The 15,206-nt window shown below is 44.9% G+C and overlaps 1 protein-coding gene across 8 annotated transcripts in view; it reads right to left on the bottom strand.

Moving 5' to 3' along the window:
* BMAL1 (basic helix-loop-helix ARNT like 1) overlaps nucleotides 1-11,546 on the bottom strand; it is a 48,910-nt gene extending 37,364 nt beyond the window's left edge. For 3 of the 8 annotated variants that reach the window (XM_068194681.1, XM_068194683.1, XM_068194686.1), the window contains exon 1: nucleotides 11,389-11,470. The gene's annotated coding sequence lies outside the window, so the exon portion shown is untranslated. Of the gene's footprint in view, nucleotides 1-739; nucleotides 888-11,384 lie in introns of those variants that run through there. The other 5 variants (XM_068194674.1, XM_068194682.1, XM_068194672.1 and 2 more) reach the window with 4 other exon arrangements.
* Between the last annotated feature and the right edge of the window lie 3,660 nt (nucleotides 11,547-15,206).

Genomic DNA, 15,206 nt, shown 5'->3' with positions numbered 1-15,206 from the left:
TTTTATGTATGCTTTAGAGAATGACAACGTGAGAACCCCCGGCAGTATTTTTAACCTTTTGACTTGTTTTGCTGCAAGAGTCTCTGTAGTCCCCCTCTCTCTGTTCCAGGTCTCTCTGGCCCTCCCTGTCCTGCTCAGCCTGGTAAAAGCTGTATGTCCTTGCACTTCCTTCTACTCAAACACAGAGTAGAGATAAGCAGGCAAGTTTTATCTCAACACTGATACCAGATTCATTCATATCTGTTCCCTTGTACAATCCTGCATTCTGCTCTCCTCTGCTGCAACAGGAGGCAACCTCATCTACTATTTTATAGGACACATTGATATGCTGTAATTCAGGTCAAAGTTTACTTTACAAAGATATCTTGGAAGAACTGATGTGTTGTAAGAATCCTTTACCCGCCTCCCACCTTTTCTGTTCTGAAGCTTAGTTCTTCTTGCTCCTAACTTCCAACTTTTCTAGCCTGAATTTCACTAAGTCACCTCTCTGCTATTAAACCTCACTTCATTTTCTCCTACCAGCAACGTTTTCAGCTCATTGACTGAAGGATTAATCCAGTGAATTGCTTTTTCCTTCTTTAAGTGAGTTTAGTTGTGTTCCTTTCATCTGACACTTTAAATTTATGTTTGCAAAACAGTTAATTCCTTGAACTCCTTTCAGTTTTCTATTCACACTTTATCAAGTCTGAGAAACCATTAAAGTCATGACATAATTAACATCCTACATAGATCAACCTACCTTTGAGTCCAGCCTGATATCCTTGTTTACCAAGGCACAGATTATTTTGTGCACCTCTCTAATGTTGCCCTGGGAACTGCCAGTCAATAAAGTCCTTCTACCCTCAGTCACTTCCTCTTGGGAGTGTGACATACAGAACAGGATTCAGCTGCTAGTTAGAAAGGGCACATGTATTTCTCAAGCAAGCCAAGTGGAAATTGCCAGAATCAGTGCTACTGACTAATCCTTACTCAGCTCACACACACTAACTATGAATCAGTTCGATAGTTTATTTAATACAGGGCTAGGTGGATTTTTACAGTGCAGCATACACTCCTCTTTGGGAGATTCAGAAGACAGAATTCACACTATTTCATTAGTTGAGAAGTTGAAAATCTAACCTTTTAACCCTTTCTAACTGCAAGAGCTTTTAACCTCCTGGCTTCAGCATTCAGCTGGGTACTCCTGTACAGCACTGGTGCTTACCTAACCCACAGTGAACTTTTCAGAGATACAAAGTAGATGAAACCTAATCCTGTAAAGAAGTCATTTTTAAAAAAGCTACCAGTCTGAGTAATGACAGTAAGGTGATTCAGAAGTCAAACAGATACCAGCAGTGTGCAGTGGAGGGGAGAGATGATGAACTCACCAGTGAGTGTCCATTTAACTTCCCTTGCCAACACACACCTCAGTGTGGGAGCACACGGGTCAACTCTCAAAGGCAGATTACTGCACAAGTACCCACAAAGCCTCCAGGGTAATAGAAGCATTCAAGAAATACTCTGAAATGTATTTATTTTGTTTGTGAGCTGCTTTGGATAAATTTGCTCGTTTTCTAGAAGGCTGTTTAATCAACACCCAAGTGAAATCCATCTCCCACCAAGATCAGCACAGTCAAGAAAGAACCTGGATGAATGTTACCCCAGAAGAAGCATTGTTACCCCATAAGAAACATTGCTCTGTGTTGGGATGGCACATGGAACAGTCAAATCTAACTGCACTGAGATGGCTGAAGCCTACAGCCAGAGCAGTGGGAATGTGAAAACTATGAAGATAAAAGCAGAGTACAACACAAGGAGCCACCAGGAGCAAAGTGACCAGCCCTTTGAAGGGTGGAAAACAAGGAAAAGCTCACATGTGGAAATGATTGGGATGAGTACACTTCTGGAAGGGTGTGTGGAAAATACAGAACTACAGCGTGAGGAATGATTGAAGAGAAACTCACCCGCTGCTGCCAAACAAAGACTCGGCCAAATTCCGTCATAGGGAGGAGTTAAAGGGGATATGCTGAGTTGTATTTGGAGGTGAAAATCTAACCCTTCACTGCAACATGCAATGAGGTTGCAAAAATCAAAGTTAGCTGTACCTATCCCTAATGTTTCTCCTTTAAGCTGGTGTATCAAGGGTCTTCAAGGTGTTGAAAGGTCAGGGAAGTTTCTTTTTCTGCTTCCTGAAAGTCTTTGAAATACACTTGCCAGCCACTCCTCAGGCAAACCTGAGAACCTGCCCCAATATTATTCTGTGACCTGGTTGTCAACACAGCATCACTCCAAAACATCGTCACCGCCACGAAACACGCACGCACAAAAGAGCAAACAAAGCGCTCACAGAACTGAGACAAAAGGACAGAAAGCCACACACGGGCAATTCCAAGGGTGAATTCTTGAGTGTTTGTGTCTGCAAATAAAGTCAGAGGCCAGCTAAGACACCAATTACCAGGCTTTCCAAAGTCACCAACAGAAAAAATTCCACCACCAAAATTCAACAGAAAAATGGAAAAATAGGTTTCATTGACAAATGACAGAAAGCAGTACTTTTCCAGGTTTGTCAAGGGACACCATCATTCCAGTATGTTCGGGGCTACAGGAAAATAGCAAGCCACAGAAATATCCTAAAAGTAGAGGACGAGTCAGACGAGCGACCAAATATTTGTTTTAAAAAATAAGAAGTATGCACCCGAAATGTGTGCCAAAGAAAGTAGATTACACAAGTGTTACAGCACACCATGAATGAATCCTTGGAGGCTGAAGCACTTGCCTGAGCAAATCCTGTTCTAAAAGGCACGTTCATTTTGTCTAAAAAGCAGCAAGGACTCTGCAACACTAATTTAAGCACTTGAAGGAACTTTAAGAATCTTAAAATGTTGAACAATGATCATCAGTATGCTACAACACTACCTGGCTCTCTAATGAGATACCAATGGGGCATTTTTTTTGCTCACTTTTTTATTACATGGAAAATTTTTTTTGGTTCTGCTTCTTTCCAAGGTGTGCAACTATTTGGTCTCTATTAGTGTTCATATGTTCTAGGGAAAAAAATAAGTCAATTCACTTTAAGTAGAAGGCATGAATTCTCCTGTTATCTGCCGAGTTAAACTTTGTCTTACATTCCATTTATATTCAAAACAAAGTTTAAAATTTTTAGTAAATCTCTTTAATAAGGGCACATTACAGTCTTAAAAAAGTTTTTCATGCCACTGAACATAAGAACAATTCTCCTGAACAGCTATTTGATAAGAACATCAAGAACAAACTATGGTGCCAATATTTCTCTGAATGGAAGCCTGGGTAGGTTTTAGAAAGCTTTGCTTCTTGAAAACAGAATATTTAAACCAACTGGCAGCAAGATGAGATCCATGCCAAGTTTGAGAATCATTCTTGAACAGCAATTCAGGGTTTTTTTTAGGTTTTTTTGGTTTTTTTTAAACAGACATGTCCCCATCTCAAAGGCAGCAGAGGTGTGCATGATTAATGGAGTTCAAACCATGTATTGTCTCAGAAAAAAAAATCTTCCCCTCAGTCTCTTTCCTATATTCCATTTCCTCCAGACTTCCTGGCAAGTTTAACTGGAGCCATTGCTGGGTCTCTGCCAATTTTACATAAATTATCAGTTTGACAACAACTTGGACACAGAAGTGTTCAGCTCTAGCAAAGTCAGGTGACAGTGGTGAATGAGCTCCTGAGAGATCTGCGTATCTGAAACACTTCTATATTTGTCCATCTGGAAACCCAGAGGCACATGGGCCAGCGAGGGGAAAGGGGAAAGAGTCAGAGGTCTGCCTGAGTTACTCTTCCTTGTTATAAAAGAGAATTTTTAAAAAATGGCACAATAAATACTGGAACGCTCTACTGTATAGCTCCAGAGATGAAAGTAAAAAGTTGCTTATTTTCTGGCTTCTGGGTTTCAGTGCCAAAGCCAGATTTTTTCATCAAATTTTTATGCAGATTTATGAAAGAAATGACCCAACTCAGCTTAATCCGAAAATACTCTGTCACAAAGTCTCTTCTTCCACATGAAGGTTGCAGTGTAACACATTTAAAACAGCACTCTTCACACTTCCTGCCTCTCCCACCTCTCCTTCAGGAATACTCACTTTGTGAGCTGTTTCCTAACCCACAAAAGCAGAAATGTTTATGAAGCCACAAGTTGTATGGCATCAGCAATCTCAAATCACTCTTCTGGGGCAAATACTCAGCTTTGAACACCAGCAGATTGCCCAGGCCTGGATCTTTGCCCAAACATAAATGCCACCATGGAGCAGAGGGACAGGATATACAGATGGAAATTCTCAGCCAGGAAAGGCTTGGAGCACTGATGGAGGCTTCACTGTCCATGGTAACCCAGTTGCAATGATCATCAAAACTGCTGTCCAAACTCATCCAGCTGTCCACAGACGATGCAAAGGACTCATGTGTCATTATAAACCAAACTGCTGGGCACTCAAAACAGGATTTTGTCCTGTCAAGGTACCAGAGCAGAGCCCTGATGATCCTGCCATGAACAGTGGCATGCTTCCCACATGTTCCTTGAAAATCTGCAAAAATCCATCCGTCAGACCAGAATTCTTGGGAGGAACACACAGAGAAAGGACAGTCAGAAAAGCTGCACAAGGGCATCAGCTGTATCCAATTGTTAAAATTTGCTCTAAAATGGGGAGTTGATAATCCCCACCAGGAATGGGAATGTAGAAACAGTTTCTCCAATAGTTGACAGCAGTAATCTTCTCCTCTGTTGGGCTTTTTTCCCCTCATCATCTTATTCTTGATAATGACAAAAACATTAGAGTAAGACAAATGAAGAGCCACTCCAGCTAAGAAAATAAAGAAGGCATTTGCTATGGAAGAGTCTCATGGTCAAGTCAGATAAATGAGGACAGGAATTACCTCATTCAACAAATAATGCCAAGTACAGTCATTGAGATCGCATTATTGCCAGCTGGGATATCTTAAACAGACTGAACTAGATTTGAAAATGCTGTAATAGGGAAATACCCATCTTTCTTCAGACTGCCTCCTGGCCAGACAAGCTGACCAAGTTGCACATGTCTCAGATGGAGAAAAATGTATTTACATAAACGTCCTAAAACTTCTAACAGAAGTGAAATAGAAAATCCCAACATGAACCCAAACTAGCATAAACTCTTTATCTGTCTTTCTATTTAAAACAGGAATATCCAATTGCTGGCCTTGTATTTCTAAAGTACAAATAACTTCTAGTACTTCTAGAATTGGGACCCAAACTGCCTAAGAAAGCATTTGACAGCATTTTGAACAGATTGTTCTTTAATTACAGCACATTTCCAGCAATTCTAATGTTTTATGTGACAAGCCCCTCTAAGAAGTCACTGAACCTGACCTGACAGGTTTTTAAAATAAACTACAATATTCAGAGGCTGGTTTGGTCATTGCAGTGAAATAAATTTTAAAATAAGAAAAAAACAAAAAAGAAGAAACTCTATAAAAACAGGAAGAAAACAACACTATTTGTAATAGAAACTTCCAAGCCATATTAAATTTGGTATAGATTAAAACCACAGTAAAATGTTACTCTAGGGCAGCAAATTTGCCTAATATTCTGGGGCTTTATCAGATTGATAAGGAAAAAAAGCTATTCCAGGTATCAGAGCCTTCTAAGATCACAAACATATGTTAAGTTTCTGGATTGATGAAACTTGGGCCATGTCCTGGCTATAGCACAAAAATATTCTTAAGTATGTTGAGGGCACAGTGTTGATACTGACTTTTTTCCACTAACTCACTGAATTAATTTCATCAACAAAAAAGCCAATTTGCAAATGCCAAGACTACATGAAATGCCTTGGCAACAAAGCACATTAGGAAAGGGAATAGAGGAATAAAAGGGCCTCCTCTTTCTTAGTCAACAATTCTAGAGCTTCAAACTGGAAACCACAACGTGGTCAAGACCAGGTTAAAAAAATATAAGCCTCCAAAACAAACACCTGATTTTTCTGCAATCTATTCTAGACCACAGATTCTATCCCTGAAAAATGACCAGGATATTCAAGTCTATGGGCAAAATAAATATTATTTTCCAAGGTTATATGAAAACTAATAAGCCAGTAGCCAAAGTGCAGCAGAAAGCCCAAAACTCAAGGAGATTTAAAATACAATTATCAGAGGTCCTTGAGTGAATGATAAAAATATCAGTAGTACTCAAACCAAAGCCAACTTGCTGCCACTCTTAACGACTACAGTGCATATGCACAACATAAAGGATGAAAGTTTTGATATTTTAATAGATCATTTTGCTTCAAATTGGAACTGAAGTCCTAAATTTTTGCAATGCTCCAAGAAAATCCACAGACAACAAAGAAATCCATTCATAACAAGTTAAAGAAAAGAAAACCCAACCAAACCAGTTCAAGGAAACTATAAAATAGCAGCTTTGAAGACAGAAAAAAACATTCTTACAGAAAAAAAGAAAGAGGAAAAAAGTTAAAATAAAAGTTTATTAGCTTTATTTTCTCCTGTTTTTTCTAGGAAGTAACTTTTCCTTCTCACTTCACCTGACAAATATTCTGCAGTACAGCATTATTTAACAATTTCTACCAGTCTTTTTGATTTTGTCCATTTTGGTCAGGCAAATTATAAAAGGTAAAGGCACTTTAAGGAAGTTTCCAAGATAAAAAGAACTTGAGGTCAAGAATAACAGTAATTTCTGAGTTCTCTGGTGGCCTTTTTCATTCACCTTTGAAATCCTACATCAATCCCAAATGGACAATAAAAATTTTAGAGTTTTCTAAGTAGTCCTGTATCAAGAATACATCCCATCTTTAAAATACATGGATTCCATTCACTTATTTTTTAGCTGACACAGAATTAAGCCAAAAGGCTTCAACTGAATGAGCACCTAAGAATTGCTATAAAGTACATTCCTAGGAAAGTGATTTCAGAGACATGGTACCAAAAGATGCTGCCTAGAAACCACCAAACATCCTTCCCAGTGCCCATGGGAAGATGGCTTTCCATCCCAGCCACACAGGGAACGACTGTTCAGGATTTAGCAATGTGTCTGCTACCCTCCCCAGGTGCCACTAGACTGCCTTGTACCTGTGGAAAATAGAGCCCACCAACACCTGCAAGGAAAACCCAGCCAAAACCACCCCAAAACCTACAACCATCTGCCTCAGCTGCTTGGACTCGTGAATGGGCCCCTTGAAAGTCAGCAGAAAACGTCAACACCTTGGGTCCCAAGAGACTGGCTTGTTAGTTCTCCCCTCCAAACTGCTGCCAAGGAGATCTCCTGCTCTCTGAGTAGTCTACTGGCACCATTCCTGCACACGGCCAACCTAGTAAACTCCAGCATAGCTCCAGCACAGGGCCACAAGCTGCTCTGACATCAGCAGCTGACCCAGAAGTGTATCTGACACAGCAGACATTGAATAACAGCTTCTCAAATGGCAGCAGACTGAAAAGGTTACAAATTCTCAATGTGCCTAAGAAATATCTTTTTGCAGCTGCAAAGGAGAAAGCGTGACCTGAACAGAGAGAGAAGGAAGATGAATCCTTGCAGGAATGGGTTCTCAAACAATCCTGTACTTTACTCATGAAGAATCCATCATCAGGCAGTTCTTGAATCAAATCAAACTATAAAACAAGAACTTGAGCATCAGCTAAAATAAATTTGAAATAACACCAAACACAACAGAAACTATCAATCTTCTTTGGGGCAGAGACTGAAATGTCTGACTATTTTTTTAGATAATTAATATTCCAAACTAACAAAGCCTGAAGATGCTGTTTTGATCTGCGTTCTTCTGCAGAATGGATTAAAAAAGAAATTACATTTCTCAACATCTGGTGAAAGATCAGGTTTCCAAGGAGATGAAGTCTGGGCCTTGGATAAGTAGCCTTACTGCATATTTCCAACAAATTGAGGTAAAAAAGGCAGGTGCCATATGCAGTTAATGGCAGTGAGTTACCTCGATACCCACCCCGTTCAATGTGCAGCTCAATTTAACAGACATCACAGGTTATCTGACAATGTTCCGAGTCATTAAATACAATAAAACCAATTGGATAATCACAACTGAGATTTTTTCCTCACAAAAAAAAATCCTCAAAACTTAAATAGGCTTTCTAAATAACCCAATACACCAACTCTTAGGGAGAAAAGCCTTCTGATTTTTTAAGTGCATAATTTTTCTGCTTCAATGTCTTGAGTTTCAACTATGTAACACCGGAGCATCAGTCTGGATTTGATCTGACTAAAGCTGGAACGTATTTCCTACTGCAGTGCAAGACCACCACACCCATACAGGTATATACACACACCCCACAGGCAGGGCACTCCTGTGCTTTGCTTCATCCATCATCAATCTACTGCCCAAAATCAACCTACAGCAACTCCTAGATACACTGAAAGCTCTTTTGCCAGGTTTGAAAATGTCATCAAGCACCTCATTTGCGTCTTCAAGCACCTCCAAAACACAGACCGTCTTTTCTGTGAGTTGATCAAGCAGAATGTTCAATAACCAAATTTCAAAAGTTGGTAACTGAGTTCCAGTCAGCATCATCCAGTCAGCGACTGCATTTATCAAAATCAATTATTTCGGGCTGAAGCTCTCAAAATATGATGACAGCCAAAAATTAAAGTTTCAAAACATGTTTACTGTATCAAAGCAAATAGAGAAAGCTTAAATATTGCATTCTGTAAACTTAGAGAGAATGAAAAAGCTACACAAGATTAAAAATATGTATTTATTTTGGGCTTCTCTTTGCAGTCATTTACTTATGATATGCCTTTATACAGTTTTTATTGAAGACAACTAACTTCAGAGAACTTCCTAACACTTGGGGGTACAAGCAGCTGCCTTTTATTACTTTTCTGCCCTTTTTTAGAAACAGAACTATGGACAAAACTGATGGTAAAGGTTAAGAATGAAAGCATGCAGGTTACAGAACTGAATGTCACTACAGAATGCACCAAATTTACTTTGTTTCACTTAACAATAATGTATTCCTTCAGGTTTTCCTGTAGCTCCTGTCAAAGTATTACAAGACAGGCAATGGGCCCCATGCTGAAAACAGCTTAAAATGTTACATTTGAGCATGGAAACAGCACTTCTGTATTCATGTAAACTTAATAACCTGCATGTCTCCTGGTATCTCCAGCATCCTTGACATCAATTCCCTTGGAAAATCTGCCTTCCTCACCTGCAGCTCAAGGGCTGCAGCTCTCACAGATCTCAGCTTTGCCATCAGTCCTGCACAGCTTCAAAGGACTGTGTGCAGCTCCAGGCTCCACCAAATAAACCAAATGAATGCTCTCTCTTCTTACTCCTGGCTGCCCAAAAGAATACTTGAGAGCAGGTATTGGAAGGAGAAAAACAATTAAAGCCCCCCCTACAAACACTACTAAAACGTAATTCCTCATACATCCCTAGCAAGGGTCCCCAAACACAGCGGGTCTCTCGGGAGCACGTGGTGACAGGAACGTGGCAGCAGCCCCTAATTCCAGCTCTGGCTTTGTGGAATCCCAGCTCCAGCCACCTGAGCTTCACCATGCCCAAGCCAAGCAGCTTTCTTCACGTTCCCTGTGGTGCTTCTTTCCTGTCTGCTCTCCCAAAGAACTTCTTTTACAGAGCTTGATCCTTCGCAGCCCCACACACCACAGCTGGCATCCAAAGAGACAATGGAAATGCACAGTGTGGAAGAGAGTTTGGGATAAAACAGCATTAAACCCCAATGAAATGATGTGGCTGTAGGTTGTTTTACACACTCAATTTCTACAAGCAGGGGTAAAAACCCACGAATGGTCATGAGAAGCACAAACCCACAGATGTCAGGAGGAGTAAAGCCTTTCTCCTTAATAAGCAGCTGTGGTTTAGAGTAACCAGAGAGAGGTCTGTAGTTCCTGATGCTTCAAAGAGCTATTTACATTTGCATATTCCTGGAGGATACAAAACATACATTATGAAGAGGGCAGAGTTTAACCTCAGCCTCCTGCAAGACCGTTTACAGAGACAGTTAGCCAGAATTAATACTTAATTGGAACAAACACTGTTTCTTTTCTCCCTTACAGACTTAGCTGCAGCCTGTGTATTATCACTCACTCACATTTAAAAAGCCCTTTTGAAAAAAGAAAAGGTAAACAGGCAGGACGGGTACTTTCAATACCAGCATGTTAAAAAAAAAGAAACGTCATATTTTGAATGTTGAAGTTCCAGAATTAAAAAAAAAAATATATATATATACTTAAAGACTGAATTTTGAAAAGAGATTAGATCACACTCTGCAGCTGACCCTTTCTACTTCACACACTAAGGAAATACTTTAAAATTCCAGCAGGCATATTTGCTTCCAAGGCAAGAAAACACACCCACTTGTTCCTTCACCGTTGTTTTTCAAGCACGAAAATCTTCCCAAAACTGTTATAATCGAGGCACCGGAGTGACAAAAACCTCAGCAATTAAAAATGCTAAGCGATTCCCTTGCCTCCCCAAGCGCAAAATCCTCATCCCGGGAAGCCGCCTCGGTGTTCCCGGTGTGTTAGGTTCTCTGCCGGAGGAAAACCTCCCTTCCCCTTGCGACAGGCACGGCGCACGCAGGTGTCCGCCAGGGCAGCGGGAGAGCTGCTCGGGCTCAGGGGGATCCCCACGCCAACAGCCCCGGCAGGTGCCCGGGATGCTCCGTGCGGGCGCCAGGAGCCCCCGGCCGCGGGGCTGGCACCTGCCCGCAGGCGGGACCGGCCACCGCGCCACACAACCGGGGAATTCCCAAGTACCGCCATCCTTCTGGCTTTCACACGGGGCCTCCCCGACCCCGGAGTGGCCGGCGGAGACCCCGGGGCCCCGCTCGGGCAGGGCCGCTCCCGCGGCCGGGGAAGGGGCACCGTCCCCTCCGTGAGAGCCGCCCCAGCCTCCCCGTCCCTGGGGGGACTCGCAGCGGGGAGGGGGCACAGCCCGGCACGGCCCCCCCGACCGCCCCTGCCCTCCGCGGGACCCCGGCCCGGCTCTGCCCGCGGGCCCGGGCCCGGGGGCGCCTGCCCGCCCCGTCCCCACGGTGCTGCCACACCGCCGGGCCGGCCCGCCCCGGGGCCGCTCCGTAACGGGGCCCCCGCCGCGGTCCCAGCTCCCGGAGACACGGCGCGGCACCGCCGCCGGGGGGTCCCACGGCCGCCACCTCCCGGCACGGGCCCCCCTGCACCGCCCCCCGGCCCCTCCCGGGACTCCCGCGGCCCCCGGGGGCGGCGGCTCCGCCGGGGCCGCGCTCCCCCCGCGCCCCCCGCCCGCCGCCCCTGGCGCTCACCGCGGCTCCACGCGCCCCTCGCCGCGCCGCGCCCGGCCGAAGGGAGGGAGGGCGGGCGGGGGTCGCGGCCCCCCGGCAGCGCCGCACGCCCGGCGCAGGCAGCCCCCGTCCCTGACCTACTTTCCGCCTGGCTTGCCACCCGACGGCGCACCACTAACCTACTTTCCAGCCAATGGCACCCTCCCCCGGCCCCGCACCGGACGCGCCCGCCCGCCAACGGCAGAGCGGCTCCGCGCCCGCCTCGCCCAATGGGCGGCCGCCGAGCGGGCAACGCCCGCCCCCCCGAGCGCCGGCAAATCCCCGGGCGGCCCCGCGGCACCGGCCAATCGGGAGCGCGGCTCCGGGCCCTGCTCCCGCCCCCGGCCGGGGGGCGCCGCCGGGACCCGGATGTGGCGGTGGCGGCGGGGTCGGCGAGGGTTGGAGGCGGGTGTGCCCGGGGCGGCGGGGAGGGCTCGGCCTCGCCCGCGCCGCTGGCCCCGGCGGCGCCGCCCGCGGTGCCGTTCGCTCCCCGCCCCTCCGCTGGGGCTCGCCCGAGCCGCTGCGTCACGGCCGCGTGACGTCAGCCGCGGCCGTGACGTCACGCGCCGAGGTGTGACGGTCATGGCGGCGCTCCCCGAGCGTGGCCGCCGTGCCCGCGCCTCGTCTCCTTCCTTCCCTCGGCGGCGGGGCCCGGGCGCAGCCCTGGACACCGCCCCGGTGCCCCGGGGAGCCCGAGCCGTGGTGGGACCTCCCGTCCACCTTTAGGGCCAGCGCACGGGCCCCGTGCCCTCCAGCCGCCCTGCCAGAGGGTCGCCGCCGTGCCCTCCAGCCCGCCGCCACCTCGGCCGCAGCCGCCCGCAGTCCCCGGCGCTGCGGAGCCCCCGGCAGCCCCGCCTGGGCTGTGCGTGGGTGTGAAAAATGCATATTTTATGATTGGCTTTTCGCAAATATTAAATTGAATACTGTATGTATTATGTTATATTGATTAGAAGTGCTGTATTAACATTTTAATAGTATGGTAAATGTAGTTTTGTAGTTAAAATAGAACCTATGTATGTGGGGTTTTTTTTTTACTAACTCAAGCAAGAGATGAGATAATGAAGAAACTCTTCACACAGAGATGACAATGATGGGGGCCCATAAAGAATTACTGCCTCCTTATCGGAAAAGACAAACATTCTTCCACCTTCTCTCCGTCTTTATGGAACCACCAGGATTAAGGGGAAGAAGTTGACAAAAACCAGAAAAGTTCTTAATTTGCAAGGAATTTATGCATCATGTATGAGATGTATGAATATGCAACAGGCTACTGCTTTTAAAGATTATTCCTTTGTTCACAAGGCATGCTTATCGGGCTTAAGTGCCCGAGAGCATCCGGACGTCCGTAATTCTTTGCTTTTCATTGTCTTGTAATTGTCCTAACTCTAAATTTTCATTACTCTAATTGTATTACTATTTTTATAACCATTTTATTATTATTAAACTTTTAAAATTTTAAAAACCAAGTGATTGGCGTTTATAACAGTGGGTCACAGCTCCGTGCCAGGGAGGCGGTGCTGTGGCACGCACCGCACCTCCGAGCCCGCGGCCTCCAGCTTGGCTTGGCTCGGTGGGCCGTGTCGTTGATGCTGTCGCTGTCGTTGATGCTCCGTCGCTGTCGTTGATGCTCCATCGCTGCCCGGCGCGGGCACACAGCGCCCGAGCTGCTCACAGCCGCAGTTCTGTTCGGCTGTGCACAAGGCCAGCGGAGCAGTGTGGTAAAGCCATCCACCGCACCATGTTCTAGTCTAAATTTAGACACTCCACGCAGCAGCGTAGAGGGGACGTGTTGCAAGAACATAATCACAGCGGAGCTGCTTTCAAACGCATACATTTGCTTAAACGTGATTGCGTGATCGCTGCATCAGGTTGTCATTGCCACATCCTAATTGTCTTTAACATTTCCTGTCCTTGATGCCACGTCCCAGAGGTTTGGTTCACGTTTCCCAGGGTGACATCACGGGGAAAGTGTGGGTTGCAGCAGGGTTGCGGCACGGCGTGGTTGTGGTTATCCCAATCCATCATCAGGACGTGGGCTCAGCCCGGGACAGCATTAAAAACTCGTTTGCACCCAACTGAGTGGGGACTAAACGCAGGCAACAAGTGGCCCCTGCTGGATACAAACTCTCTGTTCACATCAGGGTGCTCCTACTCGGGAGAAACCCTCCAGAAGAAGGAGTTAAATGAAACACTGTACATTACCAGGATGGAAATGTATACCGTGAAGAGGGAGGAGAAGTTGCATCCTCTTATTTCCAGCAAAATGGTGCTGCTTTGATTTGTTTTAGTGCACAGAAGTTATGGAGGTGGAGAAGTCTCCTTGACTACTTCTTTCAACTCGGCCTTTGTAGTTTTGCTCATTGTTTCTACCCATCTGTAGAAATAATCTTCCTTATGGAGTCAATCGCATAGTGCGTTTTAACGAGCCCAGTGCCTGTTGTAGGGAATGATGCCAAGAGTAATGATCTTTTGCTATTTCTGTAGGAGAGCAGCTTAGCAGGCCATATGTCAGATTTCCCAGTGAGCGATTGTTTGGAGTTGTTTTTACACCGTAGTTTCTATTCATGAGATATTAAAGAAAATAAGAGCATCTGGTTAATCAAATTCCGAATTGCACCATATGATGATGGATATCAGTCCTGTTCCGTGACTTTCCTTGAAATAGATTGTCAGGTCAGTGAAGGCAATTTCTGTCTGTAGGTGAATCAGGCATCTTATACCTTGAATTTCTAAAGGTGAGGAGCTAAGAAACGACAATTTTAAATCCGACAAGACCCGAGTTCAGCTCCTGTCACCAAAAAAATTTGCCACCCTTCTACCACAGCTTTCAAGAGACAAAAGGCAAACAGGAGAGGTGAGGCTTGACCAAAGGTAGAGCATTTTCTCCTTGCAAGGTACTTGAGGGAGCGCATGAAGTAGAGCACCCCACAAATCGTGGGAGCTGCTGGGCAGACCAGCTCAGTTGTGTGCCCAGCTCAGGGCACTGTGCACAGCTGAGTCTGATACAAGATCAGAAGCATTTCCTCATCTAGACAACTCTCACATGATTAATTTTCAGATTTTATGCTTTTTCTTTCTAAGAATGTAGTAAGTTAGATCTTAGGCAGAACGTTAACTGCCTCCTTAGCTATGTTAATAGTTACATCATGTTTAAACACCAACATTTACACTCGTGTTTAGCTTGCAATGGCAATTTAAAAGCAGGAAGAGGGTGTGCTATGTGGCAATTGTACTGAAAATTGTGGTTTATTAATAGAATAGTGGAAAAAATACCTCATGTTCCAACTGATTACTGTATTCACATTTGAATGCTGCAATAAAAACTTTCCAGGTCTTAGGATTTTGGCTTTGTGTCAAGAAGAGTGGCTGATGCGATCTCCATTAAATGCAGCCTACCTAAGGTATGATAAGGCCATATCAGTGGTTTCACTTTAGAATCTGCAAGTTTTTAAATCTAGAGAACTGTTTCCCTGCAGAAAAAGGAATCTGGTTTCTCAGCTGATAACCCAGAAACTGATAGTTTTTTGGGTTTATTTTTGTTTGTTTGTTTTTTTTTTTTTTTTTTTTTTGGTTTGGATTTTTTTGGGCATGGTTTGCCTTCAAGCAGTCTTGATATATCTCTGGAACGCCCACAGATGTTCAGAAGTAACCAGCCAAATTAGTTCTTTGATGTTTTAGTTTTGTTTTCTCTCAACCATGCTTCATGACCCCAGTTCATGACACAGAGGACACAGATCTCTGAGTCTTTGGAGGGTGAAATTTTGTGAAATGGTTTGGAGATAGAATGATATGTGTTTATTGTTTTTAATGTCTTTCAAAATATGTACAAGATAGGATATCTATTTTAGCACCTAGCTGTGGATCCAACTGCTTTAGAGCATTTTAACCAGATGCTGTTTGTTTATAGGTTTCCAGCCATG

Source organism: Anomalospiza imberbis, chromosome 6 (genome assembly GCF_031753505.1).
Source record: "Anomalospiza imberbis isolate Cuckoo-Finch-1a 21T00152 chromosome 6, ASM3175350v1, whole genome shotgun sequence".
NCBI lineage: Eukaryota > Metazoa > Chordata > Aves > Passeriformes > Viduidae > Anomalospiza > Anomalospiza imberbis.
The sequence above is the reverse complement of the archived record's forward strand: the minus strand, read 5'-3'. Positions and strand labels throughout refer to the sequence as shown.